The 11627-nt window shown below is 39.3% G+C and overlaps 1 long non-coding RNA gene across 2 annotated transcripts; it reads right to left on the bottom strand.

Annotated features, from left to right (window-relative positions):
- Positions 1-1423: 1423 nt before the first annotated feature.
- LOC116085097 lies at positions 1424-9881 on the bottom strand. 2 transcript variants are annotated; one of them, XR_004116417.1, is made up of 5 exons: positions 9544-9881; positions 7770-7824; positions 7460-7675; positions 2957-3114; positions 1424-1550 (listed from the first exon to the last, which is right to left on the bottom strand). It is a non-coding gene; the product is annotated as an uncharacterized LOC116085097 (long non-coding RNA). The 2 variants fall into 2 exon arrangements; XR_004116418.1 differs by lacking the exon at positions 1424-1550 and having other exon boundaries at positions 2808-3114.
- Positions 9882-11627: the final 1746 nt, after the last annotated feature.

The following is an 11627-nucleotide window of genomic DNA, read 5'->3' as shown; positions in this document are numbered from 1 at the left end:
CAAAACAAATCCAAAAAACACTGTGTACAGAAGGTAGGGAAAAAACAAAACAAAACAAAACAAAACAGGCTTTAAGCTTCAGTAGAATTAGGTTGGGACCCTGGTATCTAAGCAACTCAATTGTCCCTGCCTCCCTATCTGCATCAATAGAAAAAAAAAAAAAACCAGTTAATGATATCTATCCTGCAGACATTTGTGAAAAATCAAAAGATACATTTAAAGGGCTAGTTTATGCTTTCTTACCATCACTAACCCTTCTTTAAAACTTAATGAAGTTTCCTCACAAAGTAATTTGAGGAAGGATGTATCCAATATGAAATGTGCACACAAACACACACACTTTTTAAAGGTTGCCCCAAATACAGCTGATGGCTACTAGAGCCACTGTAGATGGATATGGAGCCATCCCAGGCCCCAGTGGATGGCTCCATACCCACAGGCACATGGGCTGTACTAACTGGATTCCAAGTGTTATTTAAAAAAAAAAAATAGAGACAGGAAGTATAGAGAAAATTTGAAGCTGAGAAGAATTAAGAGAGAGGGATTGGCTAGAGAGATATAATAAGATACATTGTATACATGTATACAAATTTCCAAAACATACTTTGAACTTTAAAAACTGCTGAAGAAAATTATCACCAAAGAATTCATAAAAACTCTAGATCAAAGACCATCCACAGTATAGGAATTACCAACCTTAATTCTCCATGCTAAACTGATAGGCTTCCCAGCACTGTCCGCACTGTCCGCACTGTCCACACTGTCCGCACTGTCCGCACTGTGTGCCCACTGTCCCCACTGTCCCCACTGTCTGCACTGTGCCCACTGTCTGCACTGTCCCCACTGTCCCCACTGTCCGCACTGTCCCCACTGTCCCCACTGTCCCCAGCAGGGCCATCTCATGTCTGGTGTAAGTTTGTCAGGATTGACAATGAGAAGATGAGCTGGGACCGGAAGAGCTTCCTCCCATCTCATACCTATACCTACACCTTCCTCTACTTATAGCTGACACTAACTCCTCTGTCTCTCGGGCTTACTAAATGTAGCAGCAAAACAGAGATTAGTGACCACGTACTCTGCTTCAAATTCTTTCTGAACTGGGTGCGGGCAGGTAGACGCAGAAATCACCAACTGCTAGGAAGAAAACCACAGCGTACTGTGCCTCATACTGACTGTGCGCTCTTCGGTTTCTGAAACACGCAGTCTGCTTCTTTGTCGTCTCATGGAGTTGTAATGGCTCCGCAGACAGGTTTTTTTAAGGATGTAAAGGTATAGCAAATGTATAGTGACTTGGTCAGATTCCTAGGACTCGGCCCACCCTGTAGATGTCAGTTTTCTTCCACCCTGAACAGCTATCCTGATCTTAGAATGGGATTTCTTGTTTTAAAAGAAATGGAGAAGACAGAAATAGACTGACCATAAACGAAAAAAATCATTGGAGTGGTCATGGTTCTCGTCGTCATAGCAATCATGGTACGATGTTGAAAGGATGGGCAGGTGACCAGCCTGCCAGCATGTTATTGATCCAGATTCTGAAGTGTAGAAAGTATCTTCAATAATGTAATCAAAAGAAAAGAAAAGAGGAAATGATTGGAAAGGAGAAGCGAAGCCTTCTCTAAAGCTGGCTCAACTTCCTACTGAGTAGCCCAAACTGAAACGCAGAGACAGCTGGACAATTCACTCAGTCCTCAAACACTAGCTATTGCCAAGTTAAAGCAGAAAAGGGGAATATTTATTGTACTTATTTCCTGATAATAAGTTGGGGGGGGGGGAATCTCACTTTGGAAAATTTAAGTAAAAACAGATATAAATAAAAAAATTAAAACAATCAAATTTCCAAAGTAATTGGATATTTTATTCAACAAGGATGGGTTTATGATAGATGTATAAAATTAAAAAAAAATTGTTTTGGATTCTAAAAGGCACTGAAGAAAATTACTCTAATTGTTCTATGGAATACAGACCCAAAAGTGTTCAGCAATAATAGAAATGTTTTTTAAGACCAGGGTGCTGGCACTTGTCCCTAGTTTTAGTACTCAGCAGATTGTAACGGAAGGCTCACAGCTTCAAGTTTAGTCTACGTAAATAGTTTCCAGGACAGCCTAGAATTTGCAGTAAGACCTGTCTCAAAGATCATGCAGACAAACAAACAAGGATGACAGAGAATAAAAGAAAAATGGGCTCAGGGATATGGCAAGGTCATGTTTGAAAGGACCAGAGGCCCTCCTCATGGAGATGTGCAAGAGATATCATAAATAGCTGTATACTATGCATGCGTTAATAACGAAACACAGTAAGATGCCGTACAGTGCCTAAAATCTTAGGAGTATTTCTTTCCGTTTTAAATGTTGAAAACACTTCATTTAAAGTTTTGTATTTTCTAATTCCAAATTTTTTTTGTCACATTTGTATATAATTTTTAATAAAAATCTTGAGCAGCCTCAATAGGAACCATTAAGAAACAGAGCCTACTATACCATAGGGTCAAAGAACATGAAATCTTTTTCAACTCTTGACATATACTTCTAAATCGTACTTCTAAAAAGCTATGCTGATTGAAAGCTTCATCCTCCAGCTATCAGGTCATCTCTCTCCTTAATTGTATCTTTGCAAAACAGATATTGTTTTTGACAGCTTCTTCTTAATTCTCTACCTAAAAGGTGTTTGTTAATGTTTAACTTCCTTTTAACACATGCTTAATAAGATTAAACATTTCTTCATACGTCTGTATCTCCTTTGAAATTTTCTTTTGTAAAGTATTCCCGCACATAGTCTGAATGAGTTGCTTTTGACATTAACAATCTTTACATTTTTATTATTATTTTATTTATAGTAAATGTTTTTCTGAAATGACCAGTACTGAACATGAGACATTTCCCAGTCTCATTTAGTGTCACAAACCACTTTTTAGAAAGGACCAAGATGTGCTCCCTCCCTTCCTGAAGCTAACACCAACCTCCTTGTGTGTAGCTTTGGTAGATGGTTGTGATCTCAAGTCAGGAACAATGGAGAATCTTGCCTTGAGCGATTGCGAAGGAGCCACTTACATTGTGGGATCAAAGTCTCACCCTGACAAGTTGGTGTCTGTCCTCTGGCAGGGAACCTGGAGATGCTCTGCACCAGGAAGAATGGACCAGGAATTAAGTGAGGAGCCAAGCAGGTTGTACAAGGTCTTTGTCAAATACCTTGGGAAGATTTTATTTTCTCCAGACTCTGAACAGAGACGCAAAGCCAAGCCAAGCCAACAGCTTTCCCAAATGCTACAGAGCCGGGTCAAGCCAGAACGCTTTCCTACACAACCAAACTGCTTCTAAGAACCAGAGTGTAACTTCATTCTCATATTGGCTATGAAAATCACTAGGAAATATAAATATCACCTTTGAAAAACTGAATAGAGTGAGGGTAATCAAGGCCTGAGAAACTGCTACCTCTTGGCAAAAGCCATGGAGGTAGAGAGGGTGTCCTTGGGGGAATCCTGTCCTATAGCCTAGCAAGAAATGGGTAAGAATGATAAAGTCTACTCCACTGACTGAAATTTAAGTCCCCACTAAACACCAAAAAGCCTTACAGTTCTAAAAGCAACTGTGCTCAATAAATTTGTTGTAAAGCATTTTACTAGTCTACCTTAAATATATAGGAATTAATACAATAATACTTTTTATGTCGGAAAGAGTTAGCATTTGATAAACATCATTATGTGCCAGGCGTCATGCTGAACGTGCCACGTAGGCTATTCCCCTTAATATGAGTAGTCTTTAGAGGGTAGATGCCAGCCTACTGTTCATTTCCCAGACTCCCTCCCCCCTCTTCCTTCCTCCTTCCCTTCCCTCCCTCCCTCTCTTGCAATTTACTTAAGGTAGCATAGACTTGAAACAAATCTAGATCTGCGTCATGGCAGAAGTATAAGAGCTTAACTATTCTGCTCTCTCTTCTGAACCAAGATAAATACTTTTATTATAATTAGGATTGTATGCTAGCTTTAACACACAATCTTAGGTACTTTAGCAAGTACAGACTCCTCAGCTCCCATCTGCCTTTCTTTCTTGGTAGCAATTACTTCTTGCTTCAGTTTCTGATCTATTATGCTGTTGCTTCAGTTTGCTAGTCTTAAAAGCCTTCAGGGAAAACATACACAGATGAAATAAGCCATGGTTTCATAGATAGATAGATGCACAGAGGTAGAAATGCACAAATATATATTACTTTAATGTCCAAAAATTTAACAATTTCTTTTAAAAACTACATGTACAGCCAAATGTAAATTTAGCTCCGAAGTAAAATGCCTTGGGTGCCTAGTAACGTATCCCATCCTGCTGTGTTGACCAAAGATAGGAAATGAAGCATATAGCATACCTAAAGGGGTATTACCTTCAGCATTTATTGCTACACCAGAACTGATCCTTTCTGTTGCAATTCTGACAACATAAGATAGAGCAAATCTCCATGAATGCCCTCTGTCAGCACAAATGATTAAGACCTTTACCATACATCTTATTCATGAGCACCCCCGAAAGCAGAATGCCCACTCACGGTGATTAGTGAGTGGGTCAGCCTGAATCATAAGAAAGAATGCACCTGACTGAATCACCAAGTCCACTTCCTGTAGCACCTGGTTTGCCTTGGACCACTGCCACGTACAGACGGCCCCAGACAAAGCCTGCTCAGCTTCTGAAATCTGATAAGGTCATAGCTAGAGGTAGTGTGCTGGTGAGATTCACCAGAGCCCCGGTAGAAGAATCAGGAAATCCATTGCTATCTAAAACCAATACAAGTATATCCATAGAGTTTTATGGTATCATTTCCAGTCATTTAGACAAAGCCATTGTGCTGGGGTCTTGGAAAGCAATGCAGGAAACTGCTAATGTATGTCCAAGTGAGTACAAGGGTTAGTGTGTCTCAAAGCGATTGACGTACAACGTGTCTGATAAATGTGGTTATTGAACTTGTGAGTCATCACCACTACTATTCTCCTATGAAAATTATCCTTGCTGTATGGCCTCGGGGCCACTCATTACCTCCTTCCTGCAAGGCTTAGCACGGTATTCTCTGCCATCCGAAGCAGTGTGGAAACTCTTGTGTGTGAGAGACTGGGGAAAAGAGAATGGCTTTAATAAATGTATTTAAAACCATGTTTTGAGGCCATTGAGATGTCTCAGTGGGTAGGAACTTGCCAACAAACCTGAAGACCCAAGTCTCATTTCTATCCCCCATGTAATAAAAAGAGAGAACCAACTCTCACATGTTGTCTTCTCATCTCCAAGTGTGTGCACACAAAATAAATAAATAAGTGTATTTGAAATCCTTTGAAATCATATTTTTTGTTTCAGCTTACCTGGGGAGTTCAGAGAAAGAGAAAGCTGCTCAGCAGATCTCTATCTGTTGGCATTCACCACAATACAAACAATAAGCAAGAATAGGGACCCTGTAGATTCAGGTCCCTAACACCGAGTGTCACTGGATGATCTATTAGTCATGAGAAGGTTGCACAGTATCCGTTCATAGGGACTGAACTAGCAGCCACGTATAATGAGAAAGTCAATTGTTGAGACAATTGGGAGTTTACCTGTCATGAAGCAGCATGCCTATTTTGATTCCAGATTTAATTACTTTTGTTATAGAAGAGATTTTTCTCTGTGTCAGGAAAAGAAGCAAATCTTTAAGATCTCCAGATACCGAGTTACAAAATTCACAGTCACATCCTGGACCCGCATCCTGGTTTTCCTTATTGGAGTACACTGAATTCTCTGTTGATCCCAAACTCTCCATTCACCATGTATAGATGCAGTCATATCCATTGTGTGAGCACTGTCTAATTCTGGCAGTAGGCGAAGTATATTAGTTACCTCTTTCGTCATTGTGATAGGACGCCCAACAGAAGTAACTTACGGGGAAAGAATATTGGGCTCACAGTCCCTAGGGCACACAGTACATCATGATGGGGAAGGCCTGGTGTGTGGGTAGCTCCATCAGTGATGCTGGGTGCTTGTGGAAGCATCACCTTGTATCATGACAGATCAGGAATCAGAGGCAGATGGAACCTCAAGGCCTGGCCAAGAGGCCCATATCAGCTAGCTAGTCACTATGCCCCAAAGGTTCTGTGACCTCCCAAAACAATACTACAAGATAGGGATCAAAGGTTCAAACATATTAACTTGGGGGGGGCAGGGATTTCAGACTTCAAACCATAACAGAATGTAAACTTTTAAAAATAAAGACCTTGGGGTTGGGGTGACGCCTCCGTGGTCAAGAAGAGATTCTACACTTTCAGAGGACTTGAGTTCGATTCCCAGCACTCACGTCTGATGGTTCACAACTGGCTGCAACTCCAGTTCTGGGGGATCCAACATCTCTGACAAGCACACCCCTACTATGCACACATATACATAATTTAAAGATAACAAAATAAATCTTTTAAAAATGAAAATACTGAGAGATACATTAACAGCTCTCTCGCATGAAATCTTGGTAGCCTTTAGTTTCACCACCGTAGACTGTCCATTTCTGACAAATCCATCCTATGAATTTATTTATTATACAATGGATTGTGTTTAGGACAGTATACATATGCAGTCAGGATGATCACAAGCCCCCATAAGTCTTTGCTGAGTGCCCGACCAGCCTTGCAAGGCATTTATAAGACTGCAGCTACACATCGTAACCCTACCTTAAAGCAGCACATGCTGGGCTTTGCTTGTGACCAGCAACTGCATTGCTAAGTGCCCGCTTGTGCTGTCTGCTCCCTTTCCTGCTTTGTGGACAAATTCTTGTTTATGTAATCATGGAACCTAAGTACCAGATGAGACCATGAAGAATCCCAGGTAAGCCTCCTCTTCCCACCTAACACCAGATTCCCTAAGGCTTATTTCTCCAGTTTGTCCAGATTTCCTGGAGCAAAGATTCACAACTGGTAAGTTCTCTGGCTTAATGAAGATGTTCTTTCGGCTATGTAAGTATAAGATTTCTTAACAGAACTTCAGGCCATTTCTCTTTCTGATTTCTATGGTAACAAAGACCAACGACTCAGTTCCTCAACAAACAGCATTCCACAGGGCTGGAAAAGCTTCAATTATCCATAATTGTTCTATTCTCCCAGTTACAAATCCCACAATCCTTTAACTTTTTTTTATTTCCCAACAGTTTTAATGTCTTGGTCTCTCCCAAGTTGCTTGATGTACTTTAAACCTTGTGTAAAATATAGAAAGATCAAATAATACTAATGATATAATTATTAGTCAATCAGATGTCAGAAATTTTACTCCACCTCCCATGTCATGGAAATTGACGTATGTTCACTTTGGGAAAAATATAAAGCAGTGTGCTTTATGACCTCTCTATGATCTGTCTCTTGCTCAACTTCGTCTTGAAATTATTACTCCTCAGAACTTTCTATTCTTTACTTTTAGGCTATTTGATTTTCTCAGACACGAATCATCAGTCAACCAGAGAAAATGTGTCTCACCTTCCTCCCAGATTGAAAATTCTTCCAACACTCCTAAAGTCCTTGCCTTAGCAGTGTGAGCCAGTAGAACACGATGCTCAGCATCACCATGTTTTTCGATAGACTTCCTGCATGGCGAACACTCCCAGGAACACGATGGATAAGCTTCAAGTATGGATTACCACTGTCATGCACGCCTTTGTAACAGGAGTTCAGTGAGTGATTTTAGTAATCGTGCTGAAACAGAACCTTGAAATGAGAAATTTGCTTGGGAGGGGCCCTTAAAATAACAAATAAAATACAAAGAGAAATGTCTTAGGGTAATCATAACCTGTGATCATTGTTGCAAGTTTTCATGACAATTCTCATAGTGATGCTGGATGAACCTAAGGGATTAGAAGACAGTGGTTAAGAAACCAAGATAACCTTGAGGAAAAGACCAAACTTGATTTTATTCAAATACCACATCATTATCCTTACAAATAGGAGCTCACCTCACGTTTTCAGTGTTTTTAGATCATGGGTCATCATTGTAGGTCACGTGCTGTGCCAGCCAGTGCCTAGGAGCACAGGCATCGGTGTCTTCTACAGTCAACTGTGAACTTAGCCACTTTAGGAGTGCCGGGACAATGTTTTGTCACCCTCGGCTTCCATGTGCATGTCTCCTTCCTTTTAAATGTGCATCTTACATTTACTTATTGCACACCAAGCATCTTTTTGTAAATTCTTTATAAACATTGACTTGACAAATTGTCATAATCATCCAGTGATGCAGGTGTTTTTGAACCTTTGGTCACACATGGAGAATTGAAGGCTCAGGATATTATGCAAATTTCCCACACACCTGAAAAATTGTAGATCCGGGTCCTAACCCTTATGGTTCAGATTTTGACTCTTCTTTTAACCGCCACTGGTGGGGTTGGAATTGGGACTATTAGATAAAAACATGTACTCACTAAGGGGTAGTGTCTGTGGGTTGCCATGCATGATTACTGATGGTAGTCACTATAATGGTGGCATTTATTTTCCAAAGTGATCAGTTGTTTGTGATCCACTGTGTATTAGGCTGGCCTTAAGGGGTATGGTGGGAAGTGGCATTGCAATTAATTGACAGAGTTCTTTCCTCTGATTTTATTTACCACCCACCCCCTCCCATCCTAGAGCCACCTCCTCCACCATTTTATTGGGAGATATTAGAGAATACCAGTATGTCAGCTATTAAAAAGGAACTCCAGCAGGTCCATCACTATATATAATTTATTATATATAATAATATATAGTCATTATATACTACATATACTGTATATAACATATAGCACATGCAATATATAATAATATACACATATAATTAAAACATATTCCCTAATATAAATATTACATATTATATTTATAATATATAATACATTTATTAAATCATTACTATTATACAGGTTAGTGATTAATATTAATACTAATGTATTATTAATTAATGTATACATGTTATAATTAATTGTATAATATATTATATATGATATGCTATATTATTAATATATTATATATTAAATGTATGATATATAGAAATGCACAAAATGAGCAAAATTAGTCTCTATAAATTCTGCCCAAATACTATTGAATTAACTGCAGAAACTTCTAATATTATCATGGAGATGACACATATAATAAAATATGTTTTAATATTATAAATTTTACTGTATATAATTTGTAATTTATATTATAAGTAACAAAATATAATAATAAAATATTTATGTCATATCATATATTTATATATCACAATTTTATTATATGTAATTTATAATTTATAAATTATATAATAAATAACAAAATATAATGTAATAAAATACTTATTTTATTATCTGTGTCATCTCCATGATAATATTAAAAGTTTCTGCAGTTAATTGAATAGTATTTGGACAGATTTTATAGAGACCAATATTGCTTATTTTGTGCCTCTATTTGACTAAGTAAAGTTAATTATACATGCTATGTGAAGAATTATTGAAAATAACTGATAAACTATATTTTACCATAGATAAGAGCTATCAAAGTATTTAGTTTAAAAGTTACCATATTTTATTCTTAATCTCTTTCAAAATGTGTTCTCATACCAGAATTGAAGTGAGGTTTGGCTAGAATAATTTTACCCACGATTGGTGGAGGGAGGCCACATACATCAAATGAAAGTAATCACATAAGGGAAGTCACTATGGAGATCTGGAATTCTGGGTTTTCTCTAGTTCGCTCATCACAGTAGTGTCTGGCTGCTGTCATGGATGCCTTTACTGGCAGAGGTTTCCTCTCCCTCCTTCCTGATCCTGACCGATGCTTTACGCATCCTGCTGCACACTCTGAGTGATGCAACGGTAACAGTAGGTTTAAATTCTGTCTCCACCTCACTGGCTCTTTGAGATGAACAAATTGCTCTGTTTTGTTTTTTTGTGTTGAGAACACTGAGTAGAATATAGCTTGATTCAGGTAAGGCTTCTAGAACTTTCTAACCTTCAAAAGAATGGAACAGGTTTGAAGGAATTCTCTTCCGTACCCATCTTTCCTGTTCCCTTTATCCCAACACTTACGGAATCAGGATGCCACTAACAGAGGCATATGTATGAGGCCCAGGCTTAGACTTTCAATTACTAGTTATGCTACTAGAAACTAAAAAGACCCAGGCCTAGCCACCAAGAATTATAGTGGGTTGGTCTGATGCTACTCCTAATGCTAAATTCTGTACCCCAAGATCTGGTTGCTCCAAGACAAGCAGATCCTCAGCTAGACCATCTTTTGTTGTATAGACCTTGCCCCCCAAGTTATCCTTGACTGAGTAATAAAGATGCCTACAGCCCATAGATAGGCAGAGCTTCCCAGGGTCTGAGGCAGGTACCACAAGGGAGCGAAGAGGGAAGAGGAAGAAGTTACCATGGGGTCGGTGGATTGTGAGCACATGGCCACAGGGCTGGCCTGTCCAATAAGAGTGGCCCAGGCTGAACATGGCAAATGATATCTCAGGATTACTAACAGAAAAGTAGTCAAAACAGCAGAGAGGGTTGATGTCTGCCCAGCTCTATGCTTTACGGCTTATTGCAAATGTGAGCCGGGCAGTGGTGGCGCACGCCTTTAATCCCAGCACTTGAGAGGCAGAGGCAGGTGGATTTCTGAGTTCGAGGCCAGCCTGGTCTACAGAGTGAGTTCCAGGACAGCCAGGGCTACATAGAGAAACCCTGTCTCAAAAAACAAAACAACAAAACAACAACAACAACAAAAAAAAAAAAAACCAACCAAACCAAAAAAAAGCAAATGTGAAGGTTTTGGGTCTTTTTATTTGGGAACTAAATGATCTAAGGTGGGGATATAATGATATTTAGTACAACAAAGGACCTCAAAAGAAAAAAGGGAGGACAACAGGCAAGCAGAGTGTCCTACTGTGTCATTAACACTTGGGTCCCTGCACCTGAGGGAAGCAATCATTTACTCCCGTACTTCAGCAAGGTTGTACAGAGCACAGATTCTAAGCAGTCAGCAATGCTTAGTGCTGATGCTATTAAAGATGTAGGCAAGTCAGAAATGGATTCTAAGAACCAAAGCAAAGCCTAACTAAGAAAAACCAGAGACAGTGAGTTGATGGTGGAATGTGAGAATGTATGATATGGAAGGGATGGAATTCTCATCATAAAGCATTCGTACAGTTAATAAAACCATCACATCTACTGGGCACAGGACTATTGCTGTGCCATCATCGCATCTGAAGATGCTGCTGTGTCTGTATCAACAACTAGCTGGGAAGTGAGACTAGGTGAGTGAAATATGTTGTCTCTTTTTCCCCTTCTTTGTAATGGTATAACAATAAAATGTTTTTACAGCTTTTTCATCGAAAGCTCAAACAGCCCTTCTTCACGCAAAGCACTCAGCGAGAAGGCAAATAACAGAGCAGACTGCAGACTCAGTCTGACCCTTGCTTTTGCTTGGCCTTGAGCAACCCATTTAGTTTCCCAGGAACTTCAGGGTTTTGTGTCTACTATATGGGAATCACAAGAATTATATTGATTATGGACTCAGTCTCAAGGCTGCCTAAGAATTACCATGAGAGAGTAAATAGGAATGCCCTATAATATTTTTTTCTATGGCAACTGGGGGTGGGGATAGATAGATGAAAACAACTGAGAATAAGGCACAGAAAGGTGGCCTGTTAGTTGCT

The sequence above is a fragment of the Mastomys coucha genome, unplaced genomic scaffold (genome assembly GCF_008632895.1).
Source record: "Mastomys coucha isolate ucsf_1 unplaced genomic scaffold, UCSF_Mcou_1 pScaffold9, whole genome shotgun sequence".
NCBI classification, from domain to species: domain Eukaryota; kingdom Metazoa; phylum Chordata; class Mammalia; order Rodentia; family Muridae; genus Mastomys; species Mastomys coucha.
Note: the sequence above shows the minus strand (reverse complement) of the source record. Positions and strands in the feature narration are given on the sequence as shown.